Raw genomic sequence first — 15,787 nt, 5'->3', positions numbered from 1 at the left:
AATTACTTTCTATTCTATGTATTTTTTAGTTAAGGATGTGCACATAAGTAAGGGAACTGTATAGATATTGCATGCACACTGTCAGAGCCATGGAATACTCAAAGGCAAGCTGAATTCAGGAACCTACCCCACAATATTTAGAGTGGAAGAGCCAATATCTTTGTTTAGTTCTGTAAACGCTAATGTTCCATTGCGTACAAAAGGTGAGCTACTGAAAGTAACTCCTGGAATATTGGTAGCACACTGATAAAATTGGTTGCATACTACACTAAATCATATGGTAAGTAAAATAATGTTTACATCAAGTTAGCTCATAGTAGTTTTCAGCAAAATTCAAATCTACTATTGAGCTGAATGCATATTCTATGCATTTTGAGATATGGATGTGTACATAACCAGTCAGGGTGAGATGGAACTGTATAGATATTGCATTTCTTCTACTCAGAGCCGTGGAATACTCAAATGCAAGCTGAATTCAGGAACCTACCTCATAATATTTAGAGTGGCACAACCAATATCTTTAGTTCTGTAAACGCAAATGTACCATTGTGTACAAACGGTAATGAAACTGAAAGTCAGCTCTCGGTCATTGGTAGCACTGATAAAATTGGTTGCATACTACACTAAATCATATGGTAAGTAAAATAATGTTTACAGCAAGTTAGATAGTAGTTTTCTGCAAATTTCAGCTGAATGCATTACTTTCTATTCTATGTATTTTTAGTTAAGGATATGCACATAAGTAAGGGTGAGCTGGAACTGTATAGATATTGTATGCACACTGTCAGAGACGTGGAATTCTCAAATGCAAGCTGAATTCAGGAACCTACCCCACAACATTTAGAGTGGAATAGCCAATATCTTTGTTTAGTTCTGTAAACGCTAATGTTCCATTGCGTACAAAAGGTGAGCTACTGAAAGTAACTCCTGGAATATTGGTAGCACACTGATAAAATTGGTTGCATACTACACTAAATCATATGGTAAGTAAAATAATGTTTACATCAAGTTAGCTCATAGTAGTTTTCAGCAAAATTCAAATCTACTATTGAGCTGAATGCATATTCTATGCATTTTGAGATATGGATGTGTACATAACCAGTCAGGGTGAGATGGAACTGTATAGATATTGCATTTCTTCTACTCAGAGCCGTGGAATACTCAAATGCAAGCTGAATTCAGGAACCTACGTCACAACATTTAGAGTGGAACAACCAATATCTTTGTTTAGTTCTGTAAACGCTAATGTTCCACTGCGTACAAAAGGTGAGCTACTGAAAGTAACTCCTGGAATATTGGTAGCACACTGATAAAATTGGTTGCATACTGCACTAAATCATATGGTAAGTAAAATAATGTTTACATCAAGTTAGCTCATAGTAGTTTTCAGCAAAATTCAAATATACACTACTGAGCTGAAAGCATCTTTTTTTTACTATGCATTTTGAGTTAAGGATGTGTACATAACTACTCAGGATCAGCTGGAACAGTATAGATATTGCATGTTTTCTACTCAGAGCAATGGAATTGTCAAAGGCAAGCTGAATTCAGAAACCTATCTCACAACGTTTAGAGTGGAACAGCCGGTATATTTGTTTATTTCTGTAAACGCTAATGTTCCATTGTGTACAAAAAGTGATGTTACTGGAAGTAACTTGTCCAACATTGGTAGCACACATAAAATTAGTTGCATACTACTCTAAATTATATGGTGAGTAAAATAATGTATACATCAAGTTAGATAGTAGTTTTCATCAAATTTCAGCTGAATGCATTACTTTCTATTTTATGTATTTTTAGTTAAGGATATGCACATAAGTAAGGGTGAGCTGGAACTGTATAGATATTGTATGCACACTGTCAGAGACATGGAATACACAAATGCAAGCTGAATTCAGGAACCTACCTCACATTTAGAGTGGAACAGCCAATATCTTTGTTTAGTTCTGTAAACGCAACTGTCCCATTGTGTTCAAAAGGTGATGTTACTGAAAGTAACTCCTGGAATATTGGTAGCACACTGATAAAATTGGTTGCATACTACACTAAATCATATGGTAAGTAAAATAATGTTTACAGCAAGTTAGATAGTAGTTTTCAGCAAATTTGAGCTGAATTAATTACTTTCTATTCTATGTATTTTTTAGTTAAGGATGTGCACATAAGTAAGGGAACTGTATAGATATTGCATGCACACTGTCAGAGCCATGGAATACTCAAAAGCAAGCTGAATTCAGGAACCTACCCCACAATATTTAGAGTGGAACAGCCAATATCTTTGTTTAGTTCTGTAAACGCTAATGTTCCATTGCGTACAAAAGGTGAGCTACTGAAAGTAACTCCTGGAATATTGGTAGCACACTGATAAAATTGGTTGCATACTACACTAAATCATATGGTAAGTAAAATAATGTTTACATCAAGTTAGCTCATAGTAGTTTTCAGCAAAATTCAAATCTACTATTGAGCTGAATGCATATTCTATGCATTTTGAGATATGGATGTGTACATAACCAGTCAGGGTGAGATGGAACTGTATAGATATTGCATTTCTTCTACTCAGAGCCGTGGAATACTCAAATGCAAGCTGAATTCAGGAACCTACCTCATAATATTTAGAGTGGCACAACCAATATCTTTAGTTCTGTAAACGCAAATGTTCCATTGTGTACAAACGGTAATGAAACTGAAAGTCAGCTCTCGGTCATTGGTAGCACTGATAAAATTGGTTGCATACTACACTAAATCATATGGTAAGTAAAATAATGTTTACAGCAAGTTAGATAGTAGTTTTCAGCAAATTTGAGCTGAATTAATTACTTTCTATTCTATGTATTTTTTAGTTAAGGATGTGCTCATAAGTAAGGGAACTGTATAGATATTGCATGCACACTGTCAGAGCCATGGAATACTCAAAGGCAAGCTGAATTCAGGAACCTACCCCACAATATTTAGAGTGGAACAGCCAATATCTTTGTTTAGTTCTGTAAACGCTAATGTTCCATTGCGTACAAAAGGTGAGCTACTGAAAGTAACTCCTGGAATATTGGTAGCACACTGATAAAATTGGTTGCATACTGCACTAAATCATATGGTAAGTAAAATAATGTTTACATCAAGTTAGCTCATAGTAGTTTTCAGCAAAATTCAAATATACACTACTGAGCTGAAAGCATCTTTTTTTTACTATGCATTTTGAGTTAAGGATGTGTACATAACTACTCAGGATCAGCTGGAACAGTATAGATATTGCATGTTTTCTACTCAGAGCAATGGAATTGTCAAAGGCAAGCTGAATTCAGAAACCTATCTCACAACGTTTAGAGTGGAACAGCCGGTATATTTGTTTATTTCTGTAAACGCTAATGTTCCATTGTGTACAAAAAGTGATGTTACTGGAAGTAACTTGTCCAACATTGGTAGCACACATAAAATTAGTTGCATACTACTCTAAATTATATGGTGAGTAAAATAATGTATACATCAAGTTAGATAGTAGTTTTCAGCAAATTTGAGCTGAATTAATTACTTTCTATTCTATGTATTTTTTAGTTAAGGATGTGCACATAAGTAAGGGAACTGTATAGATATTGCATGCACACTGTCAGAGCCATGGAATACTCAAAGGCAAGCTGAATTCAGGAACCTACCCCACAATATTTAGAGTGGAACAGCCAATATCTTTGTTTAGTTCTGTAAACGCTAATGTTCCATTGCGTACAAAAGGTGAGCTACTGAAAGTAACTCCTGGAATATTGGTAGCACACTGATAAAATTGGTTGCATACTACACTAAATCATATGGTAAGTAAAATAATGTTTACATCAAGTTAGCTCATAGTAGTTTTCAGCAAAATTCAAATCTACTATTGAGCTGAATGCATATTCTATGCATTTTGAGATATGGATGTGTACATAACCAGTCAGGGTGAGATGGAACTGTATAGATATTGCATTTCTTCTACTCAGAGCCGTGGAATACTCAAATGCAAGCTGAATTCAGGAACCTACCTCATAATATTTAGAGTGGCACAACCAATATCTTTAGTTCTGTAAACGCAAGTGTACCATTGTGTACAAACGGTAATGAAACTGAAAGTCAGCTCTCGGTCTTTGGTAGCACTGATAAAATTGGTTGCATACTACACTAAATCATATGGTAAGTAAAATAATGTTTACATCAAGTTAGCTCATAGTAGTTTTCAGCAAAATGCAAATCTACCATTGAGCTGAATGCATATTCTATGCATTTTGAGATATGGATGTGTACATAACCAGTCAGGGTGAGATGGAACTGTATAGATATTGCATTTCGTCTACTCAGAGCCGTGGAATACTAAAATGCAAGCTGAATTCAGGAACCAACCTCACATTTAGAGTGGAACAGCCAGTGTATTTGTTTATTTCTGTAAACGCTAATGTTCCATTGTGTTCAAAAGGTGATGTTACTGGAAGTAACTTGTCCAACATTGGTAGCACACATAAAATTAGTTGCATACTACTCTAAATTATATGGTGAGTAAAATAATGTATACAGCAAGTTAGATAGTAGTTTTCAGCAAATTTGAGCTGAATACATTACTTTCTAGTCTATGTATTTTTTAGTTAAGGATGTGCACATAAGTAAGGAAACTGTAGAGATATTGCATGCACACTGTCAGAGCCATGGAATACTCAAAGGCAAGCTGAATTCAGGAACCTACTCCACAACATTTAGAGTGGAACAGCCAATATCTTTGTTTAGTTCTGTAAACGCTAATGTTCCACTGCGTACAAAAGGTGAGCTACTGAAAGTAACTCCTGGAATATTGGTAGCACACTGATAAAATTGGTTGCATACTGCACTAAATCATATGGTAAGTAAAATAATGTTTACATCAAGTTAGCTCATAGTAGTTTTCAGCAAAATTCAAATATACACTACTGAGCTGAAAGCATCTTTTTTTTACTATGCATTTTGAGTTAAGGATGTGTACATAACTACTCAGGATCAGCTGGAACAGTATAGATATTGCATGTTTTCTACTCAGAGCAATGGAATTGTCAAAGGCAAGCTGAATTCAGAAACCTATCTCACAACGTTTAGAGTGGAACAGCCGGTATATTTGTTTATTTCTGTAAACGCTAATGTTCCATTGTGTACAAAAAGTGATGTTACTGGAAGTAACTTGTCCAACATTGGTAGCACACATAAAATTAGTTGCATACTACTCTAAATTATATGGTGAGTAAAATAATGTATACATCAAGTTAGATAGTAGTTTTCATCAAATTTCAGCTGAATGCATTACTTTCTATTTTATGTATTTTTAGTTAAGGATATGCACATAAGTAAGGGTGAGCTGGAACTGTATAGATATTGTATGCACACTGTCAGAGACATGGAATACACAAATGCAAGCTGAATTCAGGAACCTACCTCACATTTAGAGTGGAACAGCCAATATCTTTGTTTAGTTCTGTAAACGCAACTGTCCCATTGTGTTCAAAAGGTGATGTTACTGAAAGTAACTCCTGGAATATTGGTAGCACACTGATAAAATTGGTTGCATACTACACTAAATCATATGGTAAGTAAAATAATGTTTACAGCAAGTTAGATAGTAGTTTTCAGCAAATTTGAGCTGAATTAATTACTTTCTATTCTATGTATTTTTTAGTTAAGGATGTGCACATAAGTAAGGGAACTGTATAGATATTGCATGCACACTGTCAGAGCCATGGAATACTCAAAGGCAACCTGAATTCAGGAACCTACCCCACAATATTTAGAGTGGGACAGCCAATATCTTTGTTTAGTTCTGTAAACGCTAATGTTCCATTGCGTACAAAAGGTGAGCTACTGAAAGTAACTCCTGGAATATTGGTAGCACACTGATAAAATTGGTTGCATACTGCACTAAATCATATGGTAAGTAAAATAATGTTTACATCAAGTTAGCTCATAGTAGTTTTCAGCAAAATTCAAATATACACTACTGAGCTGAAAGCATCTTTTTTTTACTATGCATTTTGAGTTAAGGATGTGTACATAACTACTCAGGATCAGCTGGAACAGTATAGATATTGCATGTTTTCTACTCAGAGCAATGGAATTGTCAAAGGCAAGCTGAATTCAGAAACCTATCTCACAACGTTTAGAGTGGAACAGCCGGTATATTTGTTTATTTCTGTAAACGCTAATGTTCCATTGTGTACAAAAAGTGATGTTACTGGAAGTAACTTGTCCAACATTGGTAGCACACATAAAATTAGTTGCATACTACTCTAAATTATATGGTGAGTAAAATAATGTATACATCAAGTTAGATAGTAGTTTTCAGCAAATTTGAGCTGAATTAATTACTTTCTATTCTATGTATTTTTTAGTTAAGGATGTGCACATAAGTAAGGGAACTGTATAGATATTGCATGCACACTGTCAGAGCCATGGAATACTCAAAGGCAAGCTGAATTCAGGAACCTACCCCACAATATTTAGAGTGGAACAGCCAATATCTTTGTTTAGTTCTGTAAACGCTAATGTTCCATTGCGTACAAAAGGTGAGCTACTGAAAGTAACTCCTGGAATATTGGTAGCACACTGATAAAATTGGTTGCATACTACACTAAATCATATGGTAAGTAAAATAATGTTTACATCAAGTTAGCTCATAGTAGTTTTCAGCAAAATTCAAATCTACTATTGAGCTGAATGCATATTCTATGCATTTTGAGATATGGATGTGTACATAACCAGTCAGGGTGAGATGGAACTGTATAGATATTGCATTTCTTCTACTCAGAGCCGTGGAATACTCAAATGCAAGCTGAATTCAGGAACCTACCTCATAATATTTAGAGTGGCACAACCAATATCTTTAGTTCTGTAAACGCAAATGTACCATTGTGTACAAACGGTAATGAAACTGAAAGTCAGCTCTCGGTCATTGGTAGCACTGATAAAATTGGTTGCATACTACACTAAATCATATGGTAAGTAAAATAATGTTTACAGCAAGTTAGATAGTAGTTTTCTGCAAATTTCAGCTGAATGCATTACTTTCTATTCTATGTATTTTTAGTTAAGGATATGCACATAAGTAAGGGTGAGCTGGAACTGTATAGATATTGTATGCACACTGTCAGAGACGTGGAATTCTCAAATGCAAGCTGAATTCAGGAACCTACCCCACAACATTTAGAGTGGAATAGCCAATATCTTTGTTTAGTTCTGTAAACGCTAATGTTCCATTGCGTACAAAAGGTGAGCTACTGAAAGTAACTCCTGGAATATTGGTAGCACACTGATAAAATTGGTTGCATACTACACTAAATCATATGGTAAGTAAAATAATGTTTACATCAAGTTAGCTCATAGTAGTTTTCAGCAAAATTCAAATCTACTATTGAGCTGAATGCATATTCTATGCATTTTGAGATATGGATGTGTACATAACCAGTCAGGGTGAGATGGAACTGTATAGATATTGCATTTCTTCTACTCAGAGCCGTGGAATACTCAAATGCAAGCTGAATTCAGGAACCTACTCCACAACATTTAGAGTGGAACAGCCAATATCTTTGTTTAGTTCTGTAAACGCTAATGTTCCACTGCGTACAAAAGGTGAGCTACTGAAAGTAACTCATGGAATATTGGTAGCACACTGATAAAATTGGTTGCATACTGCACTAAATCATATGGTAAGTAAAATAATGTTTACATCAAGTTAGCTCATAGTAGTTTTCAGCAAAATTCAAATATACACTACTGAGCTGAAAGCATCTTTTTTTTACTATGCATTTTGAGTTAAGGATGTGTACATAACTACTCAGGATCAGCTGGAACAGTATAGATATTGCATGTTTTCTACTCAGAGCAATGGAATTGTCAAAGGCAAGCTGAATTCAGAAACCTATCTCACAACGTTTAGAGTGGAACAGCCGGTATATTTGTTTATTTCTGTAAACGCTAATGTTCCATTGTGTACAAAAAGTTATGTTACTGGAAGTAACTTGTCCAACATTGGTAGCACACATAAAATTAGTTGCATACTACTCTAAATTATATGGTGAGTAAAATAATGTATACATCAAGTTAGATAGTAGTTTTCATCAAATTTCAGCTGAATGTATTACTTTCTATTTTATGTATTTTTAGTTAAGGAAATGCACATAAGTAAGGGTGAGCTGGAACTGTATAGATATTGTATGCACACTGTCAGAGACATGGAATACACAAATGCAAGCTGAATTCAGGAACCTACCTCACATTTAGAGTGGAACAGCCAATATCTTTGCTTAGTTCTGTAAACGCAACTGTCCCATTGTGTTCAAAAGGTGATGTTACTGAAAGTAACTCCTGGAATATTGGTAGCACACTGATAAAATTGGTTGCATACTACACTAAATCATATGGTAAGTAAAATAATGTTTACATCAAGTTAGCTCATAGTAGTTTTCAGCAAAATGCAAATCTACTATTGAGCTGAATGCATATTCTATGCATTTTGAGATATGGATGTGTACATAACCAGTCAGGGTGAGATGGAACTGTATAGATATTGCATTTCGTCTACTCAGAGCCGTGGAATACTAAAATGCAAGCTGAATTCAGGAACCAACCTCACATTTAGAGTGGAACAGCCAGTGTATTTGTTTATTTCTGTAAACGCTAATGTTCCATTGTGTTCAAAAGGTGATGTTACTGGAAGTAACTTGTCCAACATTGGTAGCACACATAAAATTAGTTGCATACTACTCTAAATTATATGGTGAGTAAAATAATGTATACAGCAAGTTAGATAGTAGTTTTCAGCAAATTTGAGCTGAATACATTACTTTCTAGTCTATGTATTTTTTAGTTAAGGATGTGCACATAAGTAAGGAAACTGTAGAGATATTGCATGCACACTGTCAGAGCCATGGAATACTCAAAGGCAAGCTGAATTCAGGAACCTACTCCACAACATTTAGAGTGGAACAGCCAATATCTTTGTTTAGTTCTGTAAACGCTAATGTTCCACTGCGTACAAAAGGTGAGCTACTGAAAGTAACTCCTGGAATATTGGTAGCACACTGATAAAATTGGTTGCATACTGCACTAAATCATATGGTAAGTAAAATAATGTTTACATCAAGTTAGCTCATAGTAGTTTTCAGCAAAATTCAAATATACACTACTGAGCTGAAAGCATCTTTTTTTTACTATGCATTTTGAGTTAAGGATGTGTACATAACTACTCAGGATCAGCTGGAACAGTATAGATATTGCATGTTTTCTACTCAGAGCAATGGAATTGTCAAAGGCAAGCTGAATTCAGAAACCTATCTCACAACGTTTAGAGTGGAACAGCCGGTATATTTGTTTATTTCTGTAAACGCTAATGTTCCATTGTGTACAAAAAGTGATGTTACTGGAAGTAACTTGTCCAACATTGGTAGCACACATAAAATTAGTTGCATACTACTCTAAATTATATGGTGAGTAAAATAATGTATACATCAAGTTAGATAGTAGTTTTCATCAAATTTCAGCTGAATGCATTACTTTCTATTTTATGTATTTTTAGTTAAGGATATGCACATAAGTAAGGGTGAGCTGGAACTGTATAGATATTGTATGCACACTGTCAGAGACATGGAATACACAAATGCAAGCTGAATTCAGGAACCTACCTCACATTTAGAGTGGAACAGCCAATATCTTTGTTTAGTTCTGTAAACGCAACTGTCCCATTGTGTTCAAAAGGTGATGTTACTGAAAGTAACTCCTGGAATATTGGTAGCACACTGATAAAATTGGTTGCATACTACACTAAATCATATGGTAAGTAAAATAATGTTTACAGCAAGTTAGATAGTAGTTTTCAGCAAATTTGAGCTGAATTAATTACTTTCTATTCTATGTATTTTTTAGTTAAGGATGTGCACATAAGTAAGGGAACTGTATAGATATTGCATGCACACTGTCAGAGCCATGGAATACTCAAAGGCAACCTGAATTCAGGAACCTACCCCACAATATTTAGAGTGGGACAGCCAATATCTTTGTTTAGTTCTGTAAACGCTAATGTTCCATTGCGTACAAAAGGTGAGCTACTGAAAGTAACTCCTGGAATATTGGTAGCACACTGATAAAATTGGTTGCATACTGCACTAAATCATATGGTAAGTAAAATAATGTTTACATCAAGTTAGCTCATAGTAGTTTTCAGCAAAATTCAAATATACACTACTGAGCTGAAAGCATCTTTTTTTTACTATGCATTTTGAGTTAAGGATGTGTACATAACTACTCAGGATCAGCTGGAACAGTATAGATATTGCATGTTTTCTACTCAGAGCAATGGAATTGTCAAAGGCAAGCTGAATTCAGAAACCTATCTCACAACGTTTAGAGTGGAACAGCCGGTATATTTGTTTATTTCTGTAAACGCTAATGTTCCATTGTGTACAAAAAGTGATGTTACTGGAAGTAACTTGTCCAACATTGGTAGCACACATAAAATTAGTTGCATACTACTCTAAATTATATGGTGAGTAAAATAATGTATACATCAAGTTAGATAGTAGTTTTCAGCAAATTTGAGCTGAATTAATTACTTTCTATTCTATGTATTTTTTAGTTAAGGATGTGCACATAAGTAAGGGAACTGTATAGATATTGCATGCACACTGTCAGAGCCATGGAATACTCAAAGGCAAGCTGAATTCAGGAACCTACCCCACAATATTTAGAGTGGAACAGCCAATATCTTTGTTTAGTTCTGTAAACGCTAATGTTCCATTGCGTACAAAAGGTGAGCTACTGAAAGTAACTCCTGGAATATTGGTAGCACACTGATAAAATTGGTTGCATACTACACTAAATCATATGGTAAGTAAAATAATGTTTACATCAAGTTAGCTCATAGTAGTTTTCAGCAAAATTCAAATCTACTATTGAGCTGAATGCATATTCTATGCATTTTGAGATATGGATGTGTACATAACCAGTCAGGGTGAGATGGAACTGTATAGATATTGCATTTCTTCTACTCAGAGCCGTGGAATACTCAAATGCAAGCTGAATTCAGGAACCTACCTCATAATATTTAGAGTGGCACAACCAATATCTTTAGTTCTGTAAACGCAAATGTACCATTGTGTACAAACGGTAATGAAACTGAAAGTCAGCTCTCGGTCATTGGTAGCACTGATAAAATTGGTTGCATACTACACTAAATCATATGGTAAGTAAAATAATGTTTACAGCAAGTTAGATAGTAGTTTTCTGCAAATTTCAGCTGAATGCATTACTTTCTATTCTATGTATTTTTAGTTAAGGATATGCACATAAGTAAGGGTGAGCTGGAACTGTATAGATATTGTATGCACACTGTCAGAGACGTGGAATTCTCAAATGCAAGCTGAATTCAGGAACCTACCCCACAACATTTAGAGTGGAATAGCCAATATCTTTGTTTAGTTCTGTAAACGCTAATGTTCCATTGCGTACAAAAGGTGAGCTACTGAAAGTAACTCCTGGAATATTGGTAGCACACTGATAAAATTGGTTGCATACTACACTAAATCATATGGTAAGTAAAATAATGTTTACATCAAGTTAGCTCATAGTAGTTTTCAGCAAAATTCAAATCTACTATTGAGCTGAATGCATATTCTATGCATTTTGAGATATGGATGTGTACATAACCAGTCAGGGTGAGATGGAACTGTATAGATATTGCATTTCTTCTACTCAGAGCCGTGGAATACTCAAATGCAAGCTGAATTCAGGAACCTACTCCACAACATTTAGAGTGGAACAGCCAATATCTTTGTTTAGTTCTGTAAACGCTAATGTTCCACTGCGTACAAAAGGTGAGCTACTGAAAGTAACTCATGGAATATTGGTAGCACACTGATAAAATTGGTTGCATACTGCACTAAATCATATGGTAAGTAAAATAATGTTTACATCAAGTTAGCTCATAGTAGTTTTCAGCAAAATTCAAATATACACTACTGAGCTGAAAGCATCTTTTTTTTACTATGCATTTTGAGTTAAGGATGTGTACATAACTACTCAGGATCAGCTGGAACAGTATAGATATTGCATGTTTTCTACTCAGAGCAATGGAATTGTCAAAGGCAAGCTGAATTCAGAAACCTATCTCACAACGTTTAGAGTGGAACAGCCGGTATATTTGTTTATTTCTGTAAACGCTAATGTTCCATTGTGTACAAAAAGTGATGTTACTGGAAGTAACTTGTCCAACATTGGTAGCACACATAAAATTAGTTGCATACTACTCTAAATTATATGGTGAGTAAAATAATGTATACATCAAGTTAGATAGTAGTTTTCATCAAATTTCAGCTGAATGTATTACTTTCTATTTTATGTATTTTTAGTTAAGGAAATGCACATAAGTAAGGGTGAGCTGGAACTGTATAGATATTGTATGCACACTGTCAGAGACATGGAATACACAAATGCAAGCTGAATTCAGGAACCTACCTCACATTTAGAGTGGAACAGCCAATATCTTTGCTTAGTTCTGTAAACGCAACTGTCCCATTGTGTTCAAAAGGTGATGTTACTGAAAGTAACTCCTGGAATATTGGTAGCACACTGATAAAATTGGTTGCATACTACACTAAATCATATGGTAAGTAAAATAATGTTTACAGCAAGTTAGATAGTAGTTTTCAGCAAATTTGAGCTGAATTAATTACTTTCTATTCTATGTATTTTTTAGTTAAGGATGTGCACATAAGTAAGGGAACTGTATAGATATTGCATGCACACTGTCAGAGCCATGGAATACTCAAAGGCAAGCTGAATTCAGGAACCTACCCCACAATATTTAGAGTGGAACAGCCAATATCTTTGTTTAGTTCTGTAAACGCTAATGTTCCATTGCGTACAAAAGGTGAGCTACTGAAAGTAACTCCTGGAATATTGGTAGCACACTGATAAAATTGGTTGCATACTACACTAAATCATATGGTAAGTAAAATAATGTTTACATCAAGTTAGCTCATAGTAGTTTTCAGCAAAATTCAAATCTACTATTGAGCTGAATGCATATTCTATGCATTTTGAGATATGGATGTGTACATAACCAGTCAGGGTGAGATGGAACTGTATAGATATTGCATTTCTTCTACTCAGAGCCGTAGAATACTCAAATGCAAGCTGAATTCAGGAACCTACCTCACAATATTTAGAGTGGCACAACCAATATCTTTAGTTCTGTAAACGCAAATGTTCCATTGTGTACAAACGGTAATGAAACTGAAAGTCAGCTCTCGGTCATTGGTAGCACTGATAAAATTGGTTGCATACTACACTAAATCATATGGTAAGTAAAATAATGTTTACAGCAAGTTAGATAGTAGTTTTCAGCAAATTTGAGCTGAATTAATTACTTTCTATTCTATGTATTTTTTAGTTAAGGATGTGCACATAAGTAAGGGAACTGTATAGATATTGCATGCACACTGTCAGAGCCATGGAATACTCAAAGGCAAGCTGAATTCAGGAACCTACCCCACAATATTTAGAGTGGGACAGCCAATATCTTTGTTTAGTTCTGTAAACGCTAATGTTCCATTGCGTACAAAACGTGAGCTACTGAAAGTAACTCCTGGAATATTGGTAGCACACTGATAAAATTGGTTGCATACTGCACTAAATCATATGGTAAGTAAAATAATGTTTACATCAAGTTAGCTCATAGTAGTTTTCAGCAAAATTCAAATATACACTACTGAGCTGAAAGCATCTTTTTTTTACTATGCATTTTGAGTTAAGGATGTGTACATAACTACTCAGGATCAGCTGGAACAGTATAGATATTGCATGTTTTCTACTCAGAGCAATGGAATTGTCAAAGGCAAGCTGAATTCAGAAACCTATCTCACAACGTTTAGAGTGGAACAGCCGGTATATTTGTTTATTTCTGTAAACGCTAATGTTCCATTGTGTACAAAAAGTGATGTTACTGGAAGTAACTTGTCCAACATTGGTAGCACACATAAAATTAGTTGCATACTACTCTAAATTATATGGTGAGTAAAATAATGTATACATCAAGTTAGATAGTAGTTTTCAGCAAATTTGAGCTGAATTAATTACTTTCTATTCTATGTATTTTTTAGTTAAGGATGTGCACATAAGTAAGGGAACTGTATAGATATTGCATGCACACTGTCAGAGCCATGGAATACTCAAAGGCAAGCTGAATTCAGGAACCTACCCCACAATATTTAGAGTGGAACAGCCAATATCTTTGTTTAGTTCTGTAAACGCTAATGTTCCATTGCGTACAAAAGGTGAGCTACTGAAAGTAACTCCTGGAATATTGGTAGCACACTGATAAAATTGGTTGCATACTACACTAAATCATATGGTAAGTAAAATAATGTTTACATCAAGTTAGCTCATAGTAGTTTTCAGCAAAATTCAAATCTACTATTGAGCTGAATGCATATTCTATGCATTTTGAGATATGGATGTGTACATAACCAGTCAGGGTGAGATGGAACTGTATAGATATTGCATTTCTTCTACTCAGAGCCGTGGAATACTCAAATGCAAGCTGAATTCAGGAACCTACCTCATAATATTTAGAGTGGCACAACCAATATCTTTAGTTCTGTAAACGCAAATGTACCATTGTGTACAAACGGTAATGAAACTGAAGGTCAGCTCTCCGTCATTGGTAGCACTGATAAAATTGGTTGCATACTACACTAAATCATATGGTAAGTAAAATAATGTTTACAGCAAGTTAGATAGTAGTTTTCTGCAAATTTCAGCTGAATGCATTACTTTCTATTCTATGTATTTTTAGTTAAGGATATGCACATAAGTAAAGGTGAGCTGGAACTGTATAGATATTGTATGCACACTGTCAGAGACGTGGAATTCTCAAATGCAAGCTGAATTCAGGAACCTACCCCACAACATTTAGAGTGGAATAGCCAATATCTTTGTTTAGTTCTGTAAACGCTAATGTTCCATTGCGTACAAAAGGTGAGCTACTGAAAGTAACTCCTGGAATATTGGTAGCACACTGATAAAATTGGTTGCATACTACACTAAATCATATGGTAAGTAAAATAATGTTTACATCAAGTTAGCTCATAGTAGTTTTCAGCAAAATTCAAATCTACTATTGAGCTGAATGCATATTCTATGCATTTTGAGATATGGATGTGTACATAACCAGTCAGGGTGAGATGGAACTGTATAGATATTGCATTTCTTCTACTCAGAGCCGTGGAATACTCAAATGCAAGCTGAATTCAGGAACCTACTCCACAACATTTAGAGTGGAACAGCCAATATCTTTGTTTAGTTCTGTAAACGCTAATGTTCCACTGCGTACAAAAGGTGAGCTACTGAAAGTAACTCCTGGAATATTGGTAGCACACTGATAAAATTGGTTGCATACTGCACTAAATCATATGGTAAGTAAAATAATGTTTACATCAAGTTAGCTCATAGTAGTTTTCAGCAAAATTCAAATCTACTATTGAGCTGAATGCATATTCTATGCATTTTGAGATATGGATGTGTACATAACCAGTCAGGGTGAGATGGAACTGTATAGATATTGCATTTCTTCTACTCAGAGCCGTGGAATACTCAAATGCAAGCTGAATTCAGGAACCTACTCCAAAACATTTAGAGTGGAACAGCCGGTATATTTGTTTATTTCTGTAAACGCTAATGTTCCATTGTGTACAAAAAGTGATGTTACTGGAAGTAACTTGTCCAACATTGGTAGCACACATAAAATTAGTTGCATACT

Source organism: Hemitrygon akajei, chromosome 21 (genome assembly GCF_048418815.1).
Source record: "Hemitrygon akajei chromosome 21, sHemAka1.3, whole genome shotgun sequence".
Taxonomy (NCBI): Eukaryota; Metazoa; Chordata; class Chondrichthyes; order Myliobatiformes; family Dasyatidae; genus Hemitrygon; species Hemitrygon akajei.
This window is presented reverse-complemented; position numbering follows the sequence as displayed.